The following is a 20,258-nucleotide window of genomic DNA, read 5'->3' on the forward strand; positions in this document are numbered from 1 at the left end:
TCACTGGGGTCAGTAGCCATGACAGGGTGGGGTAACCAGAGTCACGTGCAAATATCGAGGGGTATCTGTTAGACATACACAAACCCTTAGGGACTCTCTCATACCCAGACACCTATTCAAACTGTGTGGGGACCTTGGGCTCACCTATTAACCACACACGGTGCCTCTGGAGTTGCCCCATCACATAAGGGATGTTGCTATTCCTCACAATGTAAGCGTCATGCACAGAGCCATGATACTTGGCATTCACATGGGAGATGTATTGGTCTGCCAAACACAACATCTGCACATTCATTGAATGGTAGCTTTTACGATTTCTGTACACCTGTTCATTCCTGCGGGGTGGGACAAATGCCACATGTGTACCATCAATGGCACCAATGATGTTGGGGATATGTCCCAGGGCATAGAAGTCACCTTTCACTGTGGGCAAATCCTCCACCTGGGGGAAAACGATGTAGCTGCGCATGTGTTTCAGCAGGGCAGACAACACTCTGGACAACACGTTAGAGAACATTGGCTGTGACATCCCTAGATGCCATGGCCACTGTTGTTTGAAAAGAACCACTGGCCAGGAAATGGAGCACTGACAGGACCTGCACTAGAGGGGGGATTCTTGTGGGATGGCGGATAGCTGACTTCAGGTCAGGCTCCAACTGGGCACACAGTTCATGGTATGTGGCACAATCAAGTCTGTAGGTGATAATGATGTGTCTGTCTTCCATTGTCGACAGGTCCACCAGAGGTCTGTACACCGTAGGATGACGCCATCTCATCATCTGCCCCAGCGGATGTGCCCTATGGAGGAGAATGGTGAGCAGAGGGTCATATACCACATAGGTTGCATAAGGGTGTTTTGCACTATTGTGATTTAATCGGTGTGTGGCGCTGTCTGTCCGTATTTCTGCCCAAATGTGCGGTGACGCAGTTAGGTGCCCTCCCATGTGCCCCCCTGAAATGGCGGCTGCCTGACCTGTAAGGAGGGACAAGAGAAACAAGGTAACTGCGCTGGCGTTGTGCGGTCGAAGCACAATTCAGCATTGGTTATCATTGGCCCCTATGGGTTCCAGGAGCCAATGACGATGTACGCCGGCGGTGACAGTAAGCACCCCTGCGGACGTGACCGCCATTTTCTATCTGTGCACTCACTTGATACCTGACCTTCAACAGGAGAGGACCTGCACTGCAAGTGCTCTGTGACCTGAGTCTGGAAGCGACAATGGCTACAGTGTCTGGGGAAAGGGCCCCTGCCTCCACCGCGGAGGAGTTGGACAAACTGGTGGATGGGGTCCTCCCCCAGTACACGCTACTCTATGGTCCTCCAGACAAACAGGTGAGCACACTGTGAGCATGATGGATGGGACATGAATGTATGGAGTGGCCTGGATGGAAGATACATGTGGGGTGGGGGCTGTGGCATGCATGTGAGGATGGTCAGTGTTAGTGTCTCAGGGCATGGGTGAGAAGTTGTGGCCAATGAGTAAGAAGAACCGGACGGGAGAGAAAGTTCCATTCTTACTTTACCTTTCCTGTAGGTCAGCGCCCACCAGAAGGGTATTTGGTGCGTCATCGCCAAGGAAGTGCAGACCCTGGGGGTCTATCATAGACGGAGCAACCACTGCCGCAAGAGATGGAAGGACCTGCGCCGCTGGAGCAAGAAGACGGCGGAGGCCCAGCTGGGGATGGCCTCCCAACGTGGAAGGGGTGCCTGTCGCACCATGATCCCCCTGATGTTCCGGATCCTGGCGGTGGAATATCCGGAGTTGTATGGGCTCTTGAGGGCATCACATCAGCCACAAGGGGGTGAGTAAAGTCTAATTCAGCTGACTCTGCGCGCTTTATGAGGTGTCTGGGTGAGGGGTGTGGGCTGTGGGTTCCCCTAAGAGGCTGTGGGTTCCCCTAAGACAGGGTGAACTTGGTAGGGTGGGTCCCTTGTTAGGCAGGCTATGTGGCACTCCAACCCCAGTAGTGGTAGTGGCCATCTACAACTAGCAGGCTCCTATGAGTTCCAGGTGTGCAGCAAATGGGGTTTGGCATAGTCCCCCATGGGCAGGTGAATTTCCTAAGAACTGTTAGTGCATGGCCTAGTGCATAGAGCTGCTCCCTGTGTGTTGTGTCTGCCAACGTTAGTAGTTTTGCTGGCATTGACCATGCGTGTCCTCTGTCTTCCCCCCTTTTTGTTTTGTCACCCTTTCCTTGTGTGCATTAGCATCATCTGGTGGAGGAGCAGTGGCACCGGAGCAGGAGGGAGCTGCAACCCACATGGCCCAGGTGGGTGAATGTACGGAGACTGAAGGCACCAGGGGGACGGAGAGCGAGGATGGCTCCACGAGAGGGACGGGGGGGGACACCAGCGACTCCTTCTCTGGTGGGAGCTCCCTTGCGGTGGCGGGCACATCTATGCCCACTGCAACAACAGGTACAGCCACCACCCCCCTACCAGCGCCGCCCTCTAAGCAGCCCCTCAGCGTTTTTCCCATGCACGCTCACCCAGGAGGGTGGCCATCTCCTTCGCCCCAGGCACCTCAGGCCCTGCCCCAGTCAGCCCTGCTGCCCTCAGTGAGGAGGCTATTGACCTCCTGAGATCCCTCAATGTTGGGCAGTCAACCATTTTGAATGCCATCCAGGGTGTCGAGAGGCACTTGCAGCAAACAAACGCATACCTGGAGGGCATTCAATCTGGCATGGCGGCCCAACAGAAAGCATTTCAGGCTCTGGCCTCAGCACTGATGGCAGCCATTGTCCCTGTGTCCAGCCTACCCCCTCCAACCTCCACTTCCAGACCCAATCCACTCTACCTCAGCCTATCCCAAGCACACCATCAGACCAGCATGCACACACATCAACACACAAAAGTGGCTCAGGCAAACATAAGCACCACACATCTCACAGGCACTCACACAAGCACCATACCCGTGTAGACACAACTACATCCACTGCCTTCACTGTGTTCCCCTCCTCCACGTCGTGCACCTCCCTCCCAGTCTCGTCTCCACCCACACCTACATCCTCAGCCACTACCTCCATCACCACCACGCCCATCACCACACACCGCTCACGTGCAATCACCACCCCCACTACCATGCACACGTCCACTGTGTCCTCTCCCAGTGTGTCTGTGAGCTTCCCCGCAAAGTACACAAACGCCGACACACACCCACTCAACAACCATCTAACTCACAACAGCCTCCAGCCCATGCACCTTCACCCAAACTCAGCAGACATACACCTCCTACAACCACTACCTCTTCCTCCACTCCCAAGCCCCCTCCATCTTCCCGTCCCAGTGTGTCTAAAAATTCTAGCTAACTTTGACCTCTTCCCTACACCTCCCCGCCCCCGTCCCTCCCCTAGGGCCAAGATGTCTAGATCTCAGCCCATTACCTCAGCCACCAAATCCTCGTCCAGTGTGGTCCCTGCAAGTCTAGGAACATCGAAGGGGGCACCCATCAGGGCTGCCAGTGTGCCACCTAGTGCGGCCAAGGACCACACTATTCCACCACCTGCCAAGGTAAAGAAGGGGCCAGCATGCCGAAGAGAAAAAACGCACCAACCACCCAGCAAGACCTCTTCCAGACCCAAAGAGGGCAGTGCCAAGGTCCCAGCAGTGACTTCCAAGGTGGGGAGGGGACACAAGAGCAAAGGAAAGTCAGCTCAGGGCACGGAGCCTCCGGGTGAGGGACTGGTGTCACCCGTTTTGCAAGACAGACCAGCAGCCTGTACGGCGGTGGGCACGGCTGCAACGCCCGCCACCTGCACCGCCATCTGCACCGACACCTGCACGTCTGCTGCCTCTACTACAGTCACCAGCATCATCCCCAGTGGGCAGCCTTCCGAGGCTGCAGGAGATGGCCTGGTGTCTCCCTCCACAAGTGCAGACACCTTCACCACCAGCAGCATCTTCGCCGCAGCCACTGTCGCAGCAACCGCCACCTGCCCAGCGATGTGCCCAGCCAGTGCCACTACAGCGGACATCAGCAGCATCCCCAGTGGGCAGGCTTCCGAGGCTGCAGGAGACTTTCTTTACCCTGCACACACTACATAAGGCACCACCACCAGCACCGGCACTACCAGCCGTTTGCAGCCTTAATCGTCGCAAGGAGGAGTGTGGCTCTGCCTCCATGGAGTATCATGCTACCTGTTACCGTTAAATCTCGTGGGTCAGACTCCCATGTGAGGGAATGGGAACTGCCACACCGCTGGTGCAGCATCACTGGGAACCATGCCCCCTCCAGAACCAGTGGAGAACAGCATCCACTACCCCAGTCCTTGGCAGGATGAAGCACTCTGGGCACCAGGCCCCCTCCAAAACCAGTGGAGAACTGCATCCGCTAGAGAGACTGTGGCTTTGCACTCCCCAGGACCAAGCAGTGGGCAAACCACCCACTTGAGAGCCTGTGGCTTTGTACTCCCCAGGACCAAGCAGTGGGCAAACCACCCACTTGAGAGACTGTTGCTTTGCACTGCCCAGGACCAAGCAGTGGGCAAACCACCCACTTGAGAAACTGTGGCTTTGTACTCCCCAGGAGCAAACATTGGGCATGGAGCCCCCTCGAGGAGCAGTGGCATTGTCCCATCATCCGGCCGAGGTGCCGCCCCTCCCCTTCCCCCTGAGGTGCCTGTGTTTTTTTTCGACGTGATGCCCCTGCAGTGTTCTCTCCGTTTTGAGGAAGGTGTCATGTGTGGGTGTCATGTGTGACCACTGGTCTACGGACATTTAATGGGACAGTATACGGACTTGTGGAGTTGCTGTAAATATTTGTATATACTGATGATTTGAAGTTATCTTGGCCTATCTGAATGTTCGATTATTACACTTGTTAAACTCATTTCATTTGGTCCTTGCGTTCTTCCAGGGGGTGACAGGGTTGTATCTGTGATGTTATTGGATGTGTGTGTGTATGTTGTTGTGGGTGGGGGTGTTGCGTGTGTGTGTCACTCTCTTTTTCCTCGCCTGTGTGCTAGGTTCAGTACTTACCGTTGCCGTCGCCGCTGTCTTTGTTGTCCCTGGTAGATGAGGCGGTAAACCAACATGGGCAGGACCTGTAACTCGGGCTCCATTGCGTCCTGGTTCCTTGTTGGGTGTCGTGAGGTGAGTGGTTTCCGTCCCAAAGACTGTTTCCGCTGTGCTTTTGATGGCATTGGTACCGCCCCGGAAAAGCTGATGGTTTGGTGCCTTGTAATAGTGTGGGTGGTACCCTGTCTTCCGCCTGGCTGTTGGTGGTTACCGCAGCGGAGTTTGTTTCTACCGCCATGCAGTCGGAGTGTTAAAGTGGCTGTCTGTGTTGGCGGTTTCCACCATGGTCACGATCCCATTTTTTTAACCACCGTCATGTTGGCGGTATTACTGCCGCTAGGGTTGTAATGAGGGCCATAGTTCCATGCCCTTAAAGGGCAAATGCACACCGTCAGCTTTAAAGAATTCCTTGTTTTCATATTTAATGTCTTGAGTGTCTCCTTTCCTCCAAAACACGTTCCTCTCTTTATTGAGCTTCTGCCTTGCTTTCTCTAAAGCTGCTGGGCAACTAGCCCCCACCATGTTCTCCTAGGCATAAATGACGTCCAAACTACATGACACCCATACCACTGTACTTTAAGTCCTTTTTCATTTGCTTGATCAAAGCTAAACCCTTCATCCCTACCATATCATTTTCACCAACATGCAGCAGAAGAATATCTAGGCACATGCCCCTCCTCATCAATTTATTTAGATGTGGCAGAAGTTCAAACCACCTCACTCCCCCTTTGCTATGCCTTTGTATCTGATACTGTCGCGTGGGCTCTCATTATCCTAAATGAGACTACTGGATTTCTAGGCAGCAGGATCGATAACGGTGTGGGGGACTGAGTCTGACCCACGTGTAAGGAACTCTGTCACCCTAAATCCGGTTGTTGCTCCGGCTAACTAGCAGTGCCTCATTTCTCCCACGGGGAAGAAAGGATTGGGCAGCCGAGCGCATGACATCTTTGGAACTTCTCAGGGAAGTCGTGGTCACTCAGATCCAAACCAACTCTCTCATTCACAATATGGTCTCATATACAAATGACAAAGACAGTATAAGTTTTATATAATGTTTTAATAAAACGACTGTATTTTAGATATTAAGGCGTGAGCCGCAATAACCAGAACAATACAACATAGTAGGATTGATATAGTAACCAGGAGAGTAAAACATAGAAATAAAGCTATCATAATTCCTAACCGTTTCTACTCTCCCTCTGCTTGTTCTATTTAGAGCACAGCATGTTAAGCTTTCAGCTTGCCTTTCTGTATCACTAGGGAGACGGACACACTCATACCTGAGCAAAGGCCTGTGATCTGGTTCAGCATCTGCAACGAGGCAGTCAGCGTCTAGTTGTGGTTCCCTGGTCGGAATCTCCCTCTTGCATGTATTGGGACAAGGAAGTGATTTTATAACTAACATGTCATCGTGATCACAAAATGTTCCTACGCAGGAATGGCAAGTCTAGACTCCTACCACGTCTATCGGCAATGTACCAGACTGTAATCTTGACTAAAGCACAGAGCGAATATGTTATGAAGAACTCCAGTGCTGAAGTAGGCAAAACAGTGTGATATGAATAAAAAACAACACCGTAGAAATGGCTATTCTGTAAAATAACAGTACGAAGCCTAATAGAAAGCATTTAGAGTAAAGTGCACAGAGGCTCTAAGCTGTTAGCAAATGAATAAAATATATTTAGGGCAAAGTGCACAGAGGCCTAAGGCCTGAAGCTAATGCGCAAAATATACGTAAAACTGACCACACTACACCCTCCCCTTGTCGGTAGCAAGTGGTTCCAACAACATTAAAAAAAAACATGACCTAAATTTAAACCCAACATTTCGACAAGATGAGAAGACAACAAAGTCATAAATTTAGGAAACATGTGACGATAGAGCGAATTGCAATATAGTGTCAATTTAGTCAGGAGAGAGAGAAATAAAATCCAATTGTCAGACAGAAGCAATAGAACGTAGAAGCTCCTCCACTTCGAGATAGGTCAATATCGGAAGATCCACGCCACAAAGTACCATGGAGCAGGTGTGTTCCAAAGCCCCAAAACCATTCAGGGCGGCACCCCGTGTAGTGCCAAGGAAAGAGACAAAACCATCTTCCTCCAGGAAGGGAATCTCATAATCCGCTTCACGAAGCAAACGCAACCGTAGTGCACAAGTCTGGGAATGAGCCCTAATCGGGAACATCAACAGATCAAGATCAACCACTGGAGAGCGCTGCAGTGAGAGACAGAAAGCCAGTGCATGTTCAAACGAGCACCAAAGGCATCGAAACACGGGTTGCACACAATCCAAAACCGGTCGGAACGACAAAGACCAGTCACACTCCAGATGAGCCAGGAGTGTTGCTCCAAAACGCTGCATCATGCGTTCACGACACAGCTGTGCTGACGGGAGCAGCAATACAGGATCTCGTTGCGGCGGGACAGCCATTGCGAAAAAATAGCAACAACAGCAAAACTCCAGCCAATAAAGCCAAAGTAATCGGGAAACCCCCCAAAATGCTTCTGAAAATAGAGTGTATAGCCGAAGGTATCAAACCGAATATGGAAGAGAAGGTGTGAACGAAACCAACACCAACGGCTTTGAAAAAATGAGCGATACCAGCAGTGCTGGATGCATTAAATATACGTCCCACAAGTTCACCGAAGTGACTCGGAAAGTTAGTATTCAAAAGGGACTGTATCTCCGCCGATGACCTTGCCACTTGAAGTGCGTAGGTCTCGCTAGCAGATGTAAGGGCCACATGCTTTTGAAACAATAAAGCTTTCAGCCGACTCAACTTGTCGAAATCAACCTTGGAAGTAGCAATATGAGGCCAGATGTCCGCTACCTCCCTAAATTCAGTAGGGGGAAACAACACATTCCCGCAGCACGTAACGGCCTTGTTGACGACAACGACGTAAACTATTCCGGCACGCATGCCACAGCAGCGTTCGCTGTTAAGAACAATGTAACTGCCGTTAGAAAGCACCTGGAAAGTGTTTTTAATTACCGGGACTGGAACTCCCTTCAGATAACAAGCTAAGTTAGCAATCGAAGCATTACACGCTCCGTGCAAGGACAGCTGTTTACAAACCATGGAATGGCTAACAGAAGCTTCGCATTCGCTACCGCTAAGAAAAACGTCTGCAAACCATTAACACATCTGTACTGAAAAGGAAGCTCCCACACCTCGTGTATGTAACTGTCACCCAGTAGTTCATATCTACCCACCGGAATGTGCTTCAAACAAGAAGTAAATTGCAGAGTGGAGATAGGCAAATTAATAACCCCATGAATCAACCACTCAGCTGACGGAATCTCAGCCACCGTAAAAGGCAGTTTCTCCAACTTTTCAATATTTAACATAACATACGTCGCTTCCTTCTTAGCCATCAATTGTTGTTGACGAGTTAAATTAAAGGAGATAAAGATCTCTCTGGCACGAATATGCTGCCATGGAACGCGACCCGCCTTCAAGGTCTGAAGAGTCCAACCCAGCTGCATGATAGATCGCGTCTGACTCTGCCCATGATATAAAGAAGACATGTCTGATTTTATAATGTCAATAGCAGAAGAGACAATGCTGTCAATCGTGTAAGCACGGTCAGAAAGGGTATGCATGCCATTATCAACAACAGACAAAGTCTGCAGCACATTTTCTTGATCAATCTGTCTTAACCGGGCTGCAGCCTCCTGCTGGGAAAGTTTCCAAAACTCATTATACACTTCGTATAAGAACCTTTTTCTCCGGGGCACCTTGGGACCTGATAAGAAATCTTGTAAATCAGTACCATTAGACAGTAACTTGAGGTGTGACTTAACTGCACCCAGCGTGGAGTACTTCAACCATTGTTGACAAAGTTTCCCCACACTGTATGTAGTTATTATATCAGCATGTTCTGGTGAAATGTAACGAGGGTCTGCCCTACTAGTCCTGAACCCCCCAGAAGAGGTAACAAAACGTTGATGACACTGATTAGTGTCTACAGGCCACAATAACCACCCGCCCGGATGTAACGATGAAGCGTTAAGCGTACCATTCTGGACCCAATGCGTAAATTCACTAAAAGTAGCATTCATATAGTGCTGCCAGTTATTTAATTTAGAAGGGACAGGTATACTAGGCAAAGTCAATTCTCTAATCGAAGCCAAGCCCAAACAACTAGTCTGTTGTACTGTGTCATTGAGGAAAATCATTTGCACAGGGATAATGCATGCTCGAAATAATGTATCTCTGCCTTGCATTTGCCAATTTTTCGTACCCCAAACACTTTTCAAGTCAACAGTCTTCAACCAGTATTCATATCCTTCGACCGAAAGTTTAGAAACAAACGAATTAGAATACAGTAATTTAGTATCAACAAAATTTGCTTATTAGAATACGGTGTCACTTTAAAATAGTAAGACTTAGCATTTCGCTGATCATGCCCAGAAAAATATGCAAATTTATCATTATACGTTTTCGAACTCCCTTGTGGAGGAGTCGAGCAATGTTCCCATTGTACATAATTAAAGATGGACTTAGGGCTACTCGCTTTGTGAATAAAGTGGTGTCCATAATAGGTGTAGCAAAACATATCACCATGATTATCTCTAAATTGGTAAGCATCTTCATCGTCATAGACAGTATAATATTGCAAATCTTTTAGCATAGCATCTACTGTCTTCACATCCCAATCATCAGAAACAATGCCTGGAACAACAATATCATTCATTGATAACTTAAGAACATACGGTATTTGAATCAATTCAGTGGGACCATATATATCAAACATTACTTTATCCCACACAATTCCATCCGGAATTGGTATTGCAGAAATGTTCACATTGGATAAGTCTCTTCGAACCATATGAGACGAAAAATGTGGTCTCAACACAGTCTCCACGTGCTCAATGTCTGATCGATCAGGAAGAAAATGACCATGTATTATCAGAAAAAAGGTAACCACAAATCCCAACCATAAAAAAATAGTCAGTACAGCCATAAAAAGCCGCAAATAGTTCCAAGGAACAACAAAATATGTACGTTTAAGCCAACTGAGTAGCTTACGTGGACCTCGGATTGAAGACAGCGAAGACGAAGAGCTGGATACAGCCGCATCCGCGTCGTTGAAGCAGCCAGAGGCAGTTCTTGCAAAAGGTGCAACAGTGAACAAGGAAGCTGATGGAGGTTCTCTCCTAGGTACGCTATAAATCACATGTTCAGAAACATCAGTAGAACGTACAGCAACTTGAGAAAAAGAATCGATATCAATCGTTGACTGTGGAACAATCGCAAGATCATCTTCCACCCTCCCCAAGCTCGGAGAGGAAACAGGGTCGGTGCAAATCACCTGCAGCGGGACTTCTTCCCCAGTAGTGAGAGGGATGCCGGAACTACTGGGTGTCCCTCTTGGTCTGCTGTGCAGAATCGGCCACATGTTGTAACTTGACATTATCAATGGAAACAAAACGATTTCCTTTGGCCCCTTGCAGCGGCGGCAAAATCACAGTTCTCGTGCCGCTCACCCCCAACACCGGGACAGGTGCTCGATAAGAAGGACCAAATTCTTTCTTTACTGCGAACTTTTCACGCACTAGATCCCCAATCCTGGGTATCCAACCAGTAGGTGTTACTGGCTCATCCTTAATTCCAGAGGAGGCAGCACTCGCAGAAGAGTTATCTTCACGAAATTGTTTTAAATCCTGCAAAACAGTGACACGATCATTTATGTCAAAGGGCGTATCTGCCGCCTCCACACCAGGACCATCTAGATCAGGAACATACATTCGTGTTCCGAACAGGCACTCATATGAAGTACGACCCCCCAGTGACCTTCTAGGCAAGTTATTAAGTGCTCTCTGTACTCCATACAGGTGGGCTAGCCAACTACGACCCGTACCTATAACCCTGGCTGTTAAGGATTGCTTTAAATCACGATTTAAACGCTCCACGACAGAATTTCCCTCGGGATGAAATGGAGACGAGAATTGGAGTTGGACCCCCAACGAAGCCATGGTGTCCCTGAATGCCTTAGAGGCAAAAGCAGGGCCCTGGTCCGAATGAAAAGCCGCAACTGCAAATGTATCGACAAAGATACGCAAATCTTTAATAACAGTCCGAGCGTCAGCCGAGCGCTGTGGCCAGACCCACACAAATCTGGAGCACGAATCTACAGCAACCAATATGTATTTGTATGCACTATCTGGTGTCAGTGGACCACAATGGTCCAAGTACACACACTGTAATGGTCTATTTGATATCAGAAGAGGAGTCTGCTGCGGGCGTCTAGCCGACGATGCTTTAATTTGTTGACAGACGTCACAACAAAGGCCATACTGCTTTGTCTCCTTATAGAGACCAGGCCACCAATAACGGGCCTGTAAAAGTGAAATCGTGGCAGTCACACCAGCATGCGCAGATGCCACCCCTTCATGTGCTGCAGAAATTAATCGAGGTCTCTCAATCTTATTCGGTAACTCACGTACACCAACGCCTGGAATATTAACAACAGCATTTAGTGCACCACTCAAGCAGTAACTATATTTAGAAGGGAATCCTTTAGGAAATGGCGTGCCATCAGCCGTAGCTTTTATGGCAGCCGAAATCGCTATGTCTGGTTTTGAACTCGAACGAGTTACCGCGGCTACAGTGGCGATAGCCACTGCCGACTTTGCAGCCTCATCAGCCAAAGTATTCCCAGCAACGTGTATTCCAACGCGCTGGTGTCCAAGTGTATGTACAACATGGACTTTAGGAAGCGTTTCTTTCAGACCCGCAACCTTACCCCACAACAATTTATGTTTAATGGTGTTGCCTTTAGAATCTCTGAACCCATTCATTTTCCAATAATGCAGATATTCATTGAAGGATTGCACACAGTAGTAGGAGTCACAGACCAGCAAGGTCAATATCGCCGGCTCTGCATGCTCCAACGCTAACAAAAGAGCTTTGAGCTCAGCCAGCTGCGCCGTGCAATCTCCCAAGGTTTTAGTATAAGTATGTCGGGGGCAGAAGACTTCCCCCTCCATAGTCCCGCTCACCACCGCACATGCAGCAGAATACTGTTGTTTAGTCCCAACCGCCGGTTGCGCAGAGCCATCGATATACATGACCACTTCATATTGGTCAATAGGCAATGTGCCAGCAGGAACTGGGTACTCTATTTCATATTGAAGAAATTCTTGAGTCTGCAGCTTAGGGTCAAATATGTAATCCACATCAGTGGCCGTCAAAGACGTAGCCCATTGTATCCACCGCGGGTGTAAAGCTTTCGAATTAGGAACACTCGCTTTTGTAACAGCCTCTAAGGCCGGAATCGGGGAAACAACAATAATGCGTTGGCCCTGGGCTAGCGGTCTTTCTTTGATCACAGCCATCTGTACTGCAGTGAGAATTTTCTCAGTCTGTGCAAAACGTTGTTCTGCAGCAGAATACAAGTGGGACTTGTATGCTATCGGGACTGTCTCCACTTCATTAAAGGTGACATACGTAAATCCAACAGCCCCAGGAATCACCCTGATGACCAAATGTGTTTTATTGTCCCGTGTGTGTAAGTGTTTAACCGCTAAGAGATCATTCTGCAATTCTCGCAGTATGTGTGTATGCTCAATCGTCCAAAATCTATTTGAAAAATTCGGGCGAATCAGTTCATATAAAGGTTTTATACGTGTAGCATAATCAGGAATGTAAGTTCTGCCAAAATTCAGAAACCCCAATAATGACTGAAGCTTCCGAACCGTATTAGGAGGCTGCAGTAAAGCACATTTCTCCAAAAAATGTGGCGCCAGGCTCTTGCCCTCACTCGATAACTCATATCCCAGGAAAATAACACTGAGGAAGGCAATCTTCGATTTCTTAAAATTAAACTTATAACCAATATCAGCAAAACCCACAACAATGCGCGATACGCGACTGAGATGTTGTAGAATCTCATCGTCCGTCAAATAAATGTCATCAACATATGATAACGCCTCAGGGTCCAACTCGTGCAGAAGTTCAGTCACACGAGCCGAAAACAATCCAGGGCTATTCTTATACCCCTGAGGTAAACGACAAAACTTTTTCTGAGAGCCAAACGCACTGAAACTGGTATAGTCCCGACTTTCGGGTGCTATATTCTGGCAGAAAAATCCATTCGAGATATCCAAGGTTGTTTTGTATTTTTTACGCACTATATTATTCATAAGCGCAGCGCTATGTGAATTCTGTATTGCATATGTGCGTGTATGACTATTCAAATGTCTGTAATCCACCACTATCCTATAGGAATGGTCCGGTTTAGCAACCGGAAATAAGGGATTATTCATCGGCGAGACACAAGGCTCAATCACACCTTGGTACTCCAATTGTGTAATAATTTTCCGAACCGATGCCCTTGCTTCAAATTTAATAGGATATTGTGGCTGTGGCTGAGGTTCTCCTTTAATGGGAATGACATGATAAGGTGATTGTTTATCCCACCCCACATTATTTCTATATAGGGCGGGGGCTTGTGCTAGAGCCCATGATTTACCATATGACTCCGCTAGTTCTCTCGGAACAAGTGGTGAAAAGGAAGGCGCAATAACCTCCTCCCCAACCGGACAGTCGCGAACAAAGTCAGGTGGTCAATCTTGTTCGGCCAACAGGACATCATATGATTTCACCACATGGTCCCAAAAGATGGCGTGTACAACGCGGTCAATGTCCCCTTCTAATCGTAGAGTCACAAGATATACTTGATCAGGATCAGAGACTCGCATATCCGCCGTCTCGACTTGTATGAAGTCATCAGTTGCTTTTGCCTCCAGATGCTCTAGAAGACTCCGGCGAACTATTGTGACCTCTGCCGCGCTGTCTAACAGCGCTAACGCCCATGTCTTGTTCGTCAAGAGAACTCTCTTCTTGAGCGGCATGTCTAACTGAGACTGCTGCCACTTTCTTCTTTTTAAATTGCTGTTTTTGTTGCAGCGGTTTCTCTTCTTGTTTAATAGAAACCTCCGCTGAGCGTTGTGAATCCTGTCTCGGTTTCACGTACTCCGTCCTCCGCTCTGACCGCCCACCTCTCTCACTTCTTTTCTCCGAGGAGTCCTGAAAGGAACGAGATTGGCGCGTATCAGTATATTGATATCTATCAGGCGTCTTCAAAGTATCCCTATTCCTGAGATTATACTTATTTTGTGGGGTCTCCGGTTGCGGAGACTGCCCACCATCCTTCTTAGGTGTTTGCTGTTTCTTATCCCAGCGCTTTTTCGCACCCTCAGGTTGCTGTTGCTTAGAATTATCCTTATTATTTTTACCCTGCAATTGTGGCTTCTGCGGTCGAGCCCCTAGGCTATCACGACCAATACTAGAATATGTTTCAGCTATTATTCTCGGAAGTTCCCGCTCCTGATTAATCTGCGGAACGTCCCGAAGACGCATTCGCACTGCTAGTGCTACAGCCTCCCCTTTGAGATTACTCAAAATAATAGAAGAAACCGCGTCAAAATTACCCATCAATTGCATGCCTAAATCTAAGGCAGGGGCAGCCCCATATTCATCCTGAATTTGTTTAAGCACCTCCGGCAAATTAGCCAAAGTCGGTGTACCGTGTGCTGTAGTATAGAGTGCGGCAAACACCGTGCCCCAAGTATTACAAAGATCCACCGTAGGAACCATCCCATACGGCAAACACATCGTCAAAATTCTATGCTTATCCTGAGGTCCCGTATGGGGAAATACTGCTTCCAGCGTATTAATTTTTTGCACCAGCCAAAATGGAGTCTCCTCACGTTTAGCCGGTACTTTGCCCATTACAGAGTGTACAGTGGCCGGATTGATTCCCGGTACCACCGCATGTGGGTGAGCTGGAGCAGCACGCGCTGCATTAGTATTCAATGTCTGCATCACAAACTGAACTAATCGTCTGTACGTTGCAGTTAAATCCACATATAAACGACGCACTTCAGCCACTGCCACATTTGCCACTCCAGGATATGGTGTATATGTAGCCAATAAAGGCCAGGTCGGACCATCATTACTCAACGGACCTAACCTTACTGGTGTTACTGAATGTGGGAGGGCGCCATCAAGCCAATTATGGTGTTCTTGATAAGATAAAGGTATTTCTAAGTATGCATAAGCCCTGTATTGTCCAGGGACATTCGCAACAGTATATTTGTGAAAAGTATTTGTACCCCCATCAGCTGCTGGAAATACGACCCAAGAATCAAAAAGTTCTGTTCTATAGGCTGCATGGGCATCCACCACAAAAGTGACCGGACCCCCCTGGACCGTCAGTCCATGTGCTATCAGATGACCCGTGAGCGGCAATCGCATATTAAGCGGTATATTTATTACAACTGTATTCGCCATTAGTATAACAATAATAGCTCTAGGACAGAGAAGGCACACCAATATCGGGGTATTTCCTTTCAAAGTTCAAGCTTGAACAACCAACCACAAAGTATGAGGATGTACCCAACCTGTGGTGGCGGAAACCCTCAGCCCCACGGACGTCTCCGTATAAGGAAACCAAGGAGTCAAAATATATACGAGACCGAGAGAGTCAGTCGGACCCAAACATTAGAGCCAGACCAAACGTTGGAGGCGCCATGTCGCGTGGGCTCTCATTATCCTAAATTAGACTACTGGATTTCTAGGCAGCAGGATCGATAACGGTGTGGGGGACTGAGTCTGACCCACGTGTAAGGAACTCTGTCACCCTAAATCCGGTTGTTGCTCCGGCTAACTAGCAGTGCCTCATTTCTCCCACGGGGAAGAAAGGATTGGGCAGCCAAGCGCATGACATCTTTGGAACTTCTCAGGGAAGTCGTGGTCACTCAGATCCAAACCAACTCTCTCATTCACAATATGGTCTCATATACAAATGACAAAGACAGTATAAGTTTTATATAATGTTTTAATAAAACGACTGTATTTTAGATATTAAGGCGTGAGCCGCAATAACCAGAACAATACAACATAGTAGGATTGATATAGTAACCAGGAGAGTAAAACATAGAAATAAAGCTATCATAATTCCTAACCGTTTCTACTCTCCCTCTGCTTGTTCTATTTAGAGCACAGCATGTTAAGCTTTCAGCTTGCCTTTCTGTATCACTAGGGAGACGGACACACTCATACCTGAGCAAAGGCCTGTGATCTGGTTCAGCATCTGCAACGAGGCAGTCAGCGTCTAGTTGTGGTTCCCTGGTCGGAATCTCCCTCTTGCATGTATTGGGACAAGGAAGTGATTTTATAACTAACATGTCATCGTGATCACAAAATGTTCCTACGCAGGAATGGCAAGTCTAGACTCCTACCACGTCTATCGGCAATGTACCAGACTGTATCCTTGACTAAAGCACAGAGTGAATATGTTATGAAGAACTCCAGTGCTGAAGTAGGCAAAACAGTGTGATATGAATAAAAAACAACACCGTAGAACTGGCTATTCTGTAAAATAACAGTACGAAGCCTAATAGAAAGCATTTAAAGTAAAGTGCACAGAGGCTCTAAGCTGTTAGCAAATGAATAAAATATATTTAGGGCAAAGTGCACAGAGGCCTAAGGCCTGAAGCTAATGCGCAAAATATACGTAAAACTGACCACACTACAATACAAAGATCTGTCCAAACACAAATGCATCACAAAACTGATTTTCTGTGCCTTTCTCTCTGCCCATTTTATAAATGAATCCACCACGATTCAAATAGCCAGGCCCGCTGCTCAGGGCCAGGCTCCGAACCTGTAAAAAACAAACACAGAGAACAGCAATTGGTGTTGCATCTGTGCAAGAAAAAGGCCTACCACCAGACTTAGCACTGAAAACAGTCTGAAGCCCATCTCCCCAGTTGCATGATCCTGTCACTGGTCCAACCTGAATGGCCTGCTTCAGTAGCCATACCTATTCAAACAGAATGTGTGCCAAATTTTGAAGCTTCAAACCCCATCCCCGCAGAGACTTACGGTGTATTGCCAATGGCTTAAAGATTGATACCGCACTCCCATCCCTATTTAAGAATACTTGCTTGCTACCTTCTCATCTCTCTACTTCAAGCTGCAGACCCAGGGTTACCAGGCAAATGGCTGGTTTGGGATAGGCCAGAAGCCATACCTCCTTGCTTTTACCCCTCTGATCTGTTTTGGATTTGCGCAGGCAAAGTTGCATCCCCTGAGGACAAATTCTTATCTCACCACATGAGATGCCCTGACTCCTTTTTGTGCCTAAAAGCTCTGAAACCCAAAATGCCCCAAAAAATATCCAGGACATAAGTGTACTAAAAAGCAGTCTACCTCGGCCCAATACAAAAGTTGGGCAAACTCTTGGTAATTTCCCCCAATAATGCCACTGTTATAGCTTCTCTTTTCTGACCACCGTGGCCCACTTCTTTAGTCTATCTCTCTAAGATTCGTTTGCCCAACTCCCCCTCTGATGGGGAATAGCTCTAAAATAGCTTGCTCTAAAATACTATACCCACCATACCCACCAGTTTTCCTGCAATCATTATTCTTGGCTCCCCTTTTTCAATGAGTGTCATCATGTAATGAAATACATCTTCTGTCTGTCCTTTAGAATCCCACCAGTGCCGAGCCTCACTATTCACAAATTCTGACCATGATTTTGTATATAAATAGAAATAGTACACTGTTCCAATATATGGACACGCAGGGAGAGGGAGTGTCAGTATTATCAGGAGAGCCCTCAAGCATCCACTAGGATGCTAAGCATCATCATTGGGCAATCTCCTTGTCAGACCGGCACTGCAATGTCTGGCGGACCACCCCACACAAGGTGGTGGCGCTCAACCGAAAATGATACAGCAGAAATGAGGTCTGCGGAAAGTACTGACAATAAGAAAAAATATAGGAGACAAAAACAAATTAAAATTGACTCTGAGCCTTAGTCATCATGATTTAATAACTCAGAAAAAGGTTCAGGCCAAGATTAAAAAAGAAAAGAAAACAGGGGGAATTAATATGGGGAATAATGTCCCACCATAATCCATAGAAAGGAAAAAGGTAGTGTACCTAGTCCTAACACAGTGTGGTCAACATGTTTCGCGCCTCTGCGGTCAACAAATGATCCCTTGGTGCTTCATCAGGACCGTAATGACTACTTCTCTGCCTGGCCTGTTGTGGGCCTTACGGGACGCCGGAGACTAAGGAGAGGAGGGGCGGGGCCACTGAATCCAGTGCGTAAAGCGCTTTGCTGTCTCCCGCAGCGCAGGACATTTCATCTTTGCCTGGCCTGTTGTGGGCCTTATGGGACGCCGGAGACTACGGGGAGGAGGGGCGGGGCCACTGAATCCAGCGCGTAAAACGCTTTGCTGTCTCCTGCAGCGCGGGACGCGCGCGGGCGGCGCCCGGGCGAAGGGCGGGCCCATCCTGTGCCCGTCCGTGACCGAAGGAGTCCAGGCCGGGCCCCCCCTCTGATGCTTGCAGCCCTGGAGGAATGTGTTAATAACATCTATGCAAGGAAGGAGAAGTAAGCCAATAATTAAAATTGCTAACTGAGTAGTTCCTTACAGTTTACGCTTTCTGATATTTAGTACCTTGGTGCTTTGTTACCTTTGGTTTTATCTTGGGTACTGCTGGTCCTACTATATACTGCAGCGATGGGCAAAAGGAAGAATATTACATCTGGCGCTGAAGGAACTCATGGCACACACGTTCAACCACATGTTCAATCATCAATAACCAGTTATTTATCATCAGTCATTGGGGCCACTGAAACTGAAATTGTCCAAGTAGAAGAAAGGATCGGGCTGTTAATAGTTTAACTCAAACAATTCCTCTTGAGCCTGTGGTATATATTCAGTCAACAGATCCTTTGACCGCCACTTCCAATCACGGTTTGCCTCAACCCAAAGACAATATACCAGGCCTGCATTCTTTACAATTCACAAATGCATGTAACGAAGTCACAATGGACAATTTGGTTGCGATTCCTCCCCCCCCAAAAAAAGGAAAGCAGGAGGCCATCGCAAACGTTCCAAGATTTTAAAACAGGTGCCGAAGGTAATGGAAACCACTTCTCCACTATTGGAAGTCTCGGTAGATCCTTTTTCTACGGCAGGTCCATCATCAGTCGTGTTAGGTTCGGATACTAGAAATTCAAGACTTTCTCATGATAGCCATTTGTCTAATTTGGACCTGATGCTCAAACCTCTTTTTTTAGCTTTACAGGAGAAATTAATACTATTAATTAATACTAAATTTGAGCAGCTACATGACACTGTTTCTAAATCTTTGTCCCAATTGTCCATTGCAAAAACCGGTATAAAACCTGTGATTAGCCTTACTCATGAAACTGTGCACGAATTTAAAGACTCACAGCAAGTTAATCTCTTAATAGATCAGGATTGGGATTAATCCCTGGTACACTGCACATCTACTCGCGGAATTTATGGCATTCTACCTACAGAACCTTTGTCTACTTTGACTGGCAGTACGATTACCCCTTTGGAATGTGAAATAGCCCCAAGGCCTAGGTCTTTCATCACTCAAAAGGAGGTTCTACAGCTCCCACCGGACAGTATGCCGTATGTTTTGGTCCTAGCTAATGTGCCCCCTCTTGACCCCATCCAGAAGGAAGATACTAGGTCTTTAATAAGGAAATGTGCACATTGGCTTAGGCAAAAGCTCAGATATCAAGACAATTTAAACAGTAAAATTATTATGGCAAGAAGGGTGAAGTGGGTAGGTTTGTCTAAAAAAGTATATGAAGGAGATTGTATAGTGATTAATTTTGCCAACCCTTGTCTGGTTAATCACTTGTTGATGACCTCGTCATGGTGTGTGAAGGGAAATGGTGGGACTCAAATTCTCCCTTTAAGTTTTTTTTATGAACCAACCGTTTTACCAGTTCCCTCTATTAACGTTCCCTGCGGATCTAATGTAGTAAGGCCAAAGACATTTTCACAGGGTTATATTTTCGCCCCTGATTGCTGTCAGAATCTGCCTTCTCTTGATGCTAATGATTGACAAGCGGATGATACTTGGTTTATGTCTGGTACTCCGCAGAAAACTGAAATGGAGGTAGGGCATACGCCCTCGGCACTATTGACAGGGTCGGCTGAGTCAGCTATTTTATTTAAAAATACAATAGACGTCGCTACAATAAAAGAGCCAATGAATAGGACCCAGGAAAGCTACAAAATTTTATCTTTAATTAGTTGGAATATTGCAGTGCTCCGATCTAAGGTTGAAAACTCAGAATGGTTGGAGTTTGTATCTACTTATGACATTATTTGCCCCCAGGAAACTTGGGCTACGGCCCCTTTTTATTTGGATGGCTACTATTCT

The 20,258-nt window shown here is 47.3% G+C and overlaps 1 protein-coding gene across 1 annotated transcript in view; it reads right to left on the reverse strand.

Annotated features, from left to right (window-relative positions):
- LOC138297376 (pro-neuregulin-2, membrane-bound isoform-like) overlaps positions 1-20,258 on the reverse strand; it is a 1,431,716-nt gene that overhangs the window by 874,877 nt on the left and 536,581 nt on the right. The gene's annotated exons all lie outside the window — the stretch shown is intronic.

Source organism: Pleurodeles waltl, chromosome 1_2 (assembly GCF_031143425.1).
Source record: "Pleurodeles waltl isolate 20211129_DDA chromosome 1_2, aPleWal1.hap1.20221129, whole genome shotgun sequence".
In the NCBI taxonomy this organism is placed as follows: domain Eukaryota; kingdom Metazoa; phylum Chordata; class Amphibia; order Caudata; family Salamandridae; genus Pleurodeles; species Pleurodeles waltl.